Genomic DNA, 1,775 nt, shown 5'->3' with positions numbered 1-1,775 from the left:
TCGCTGATAACACTCTTTCCTGCTGGTGCGTTGGAAGGTGGAGATGGAAATTAACACATAATAAACACCAATCCTGTGTCAGGTACGCCTACATATACTTCATAGCATTTAATTCTCAAACCCCAAACAAAGCCTCTAACACGTGCATGAATTCCATTTTAGAGATGAAGAAGCTGAGACTCAGATAGAGTAAAAGTCATTTGCCTAAAGAGCTGCAATTTGAAACTCGATTTACCCAACTTTAAAGTTGATGCCCAGCTGGAAACTATACATGCTGCCAATCAGAATATTTGAGAAACTAATGTAGGTCAATCAATCACTGAAATCTTGGTCCTAAGATTTGCCATTTGGTTTCCTGAGGTGCTTTGCAGGCTCTCGATTGTGCAGGAAATGGCATGCTGTTATTTCTGGACATTGTGATTCCCAGATTTTCATTTTGAGTGATGCTCTTTTTGGAAATAAATTTCAGCTTCCTTAGCTGTGTTTTTCTAAGGCATATCCTGAGTACTGTTGTCAGCTCTGCCCTCTCCAGGATCTTAGAGTTGACTTCACAGGCGAGCCCCTTTTCCTGCTACATCCTGCGTTTGCTCCTCAGACAATCCCAACTAAGGCAGAGAATTATCAATAGCCCCAGTATGCTCATTTGTGAATAGCTTAGAAATGAGCCCATATCCTAGTTCCAGTGGTCCAGTCACAGAGCTTCTAAAAACCTCCTTCCAAATATCTTTGTTTGGTGATCAGATCCAGGTCTTTTAACCCCTTTCCCCATCAGATTCCGTGATTCTCCAACATGCAATTCTTCTTCCCTTTTCCTCCCCTACTTAGTGACTAACCATATAGCAGGATTTTCCCTAGGTCCCTATTCCAAATTTCTGACATTTACCTTGTGATAAACTGTAACTCTTTTTCAGGATGAGAACCCTATCCTAAACCACAGCTCTGTGCTTGCCTGCTATGCTCTCCTTGTTCTCTTTACATGGACACATGTTTTGGTCCCTACTTTAGCCTGATGGCTGGAGTGCCACCTATTGCTGCCATTTGCCTAGCTCCCGAGTATCAGCTGCCTCCTGAATTCCTTGCCATTGTTCATTATTTACCCAGGAACTTATAGTATTAATAGCTATCTGTTCAGCAAAGCTTTATACTCCCTTTCCTCCACAGGAACTGTTTCCTCCATAACACTGTTGCTAAGAAGCGACTGGCCATCCAGAAACTACATTTCCTGCTACTCTGCTGTCTTGCACTGAGCTGGAGAAGTGGAACCAAATTTTATCCGATGGAGTATATAGATAGTAGAGATATACACAACTTCCAATCTGGTCCATAAAAACCTCCACAGGACGAGCTGGATATCACCCTCCAGAGAAACTTGATTTATGTTTAAGCGGTAGGGCCTCCATCAAGCTGTGTCCCTGGTTGACTTCGTGAAGCAGAAACTACCCCTTCCTTTATGTGAGTGAAAAATTAGTCTCTAACCTATGATATGAAGCCACTGTGACTGGGGGGGTTTACCTGATACAGGAACTAATTTTACTTATAGGATACATCTTCTTCTAAAAGCCACAGAGGCTAACATTTTTTGAATTGGTTGAACTTAGGACCTTTAAAATAAACACTGGGGCTTCCCTGGTGGCGCAGTGGTTGAGAGTCCGCCTGCCGATGCAGGGGACACGGGTTCGTGCCCAGGTCCGGGAGGATCCCACATGCCGCGGAGTGGCTGGGCCCATGAGCCATGGCCGCTGAGCCTGCGCGTCTGGAGCCTGTGCTCCGCAACG

General features: G+C 44.5%; 1 protein-coding gene across 1 annotated transcript in view; it reads right to left on the bottom strand.

Moving 5' to 3' along the window:
- THSD7B (thrombospondin type 1 domain containing 7B) overlaps positions 1-1,775 on the bottom strand; it is a 701,170-nt gene that overhangs the window by 38,087 nt on the left and 661,308 nt on the right. The gene's annotated exons all lie outside the window — the stretch shown is intronic.

The sequence above is a fragment of the Lipotes vexillifer genome, unplaced genomic scaffold (genome assembly GCF_000442215.2).
Source record: "Lipotes vexillifer unplaced genomic scaffold, Lipotes_vexillifer_v1.1 scaffold1211, whole genome shotgun sequence".
NCBI classification, from domain to species: Eukaryota; Metazoa; Chordata; class Mammalia; order Artiodactyla; family Lipotidae; genus Lipotes; species Lipotes vexillifer.
Note: the sequence above shows the minus strand (reverse complement) of the source record. Positions and strands in the feature narration are given on the sequence as shown.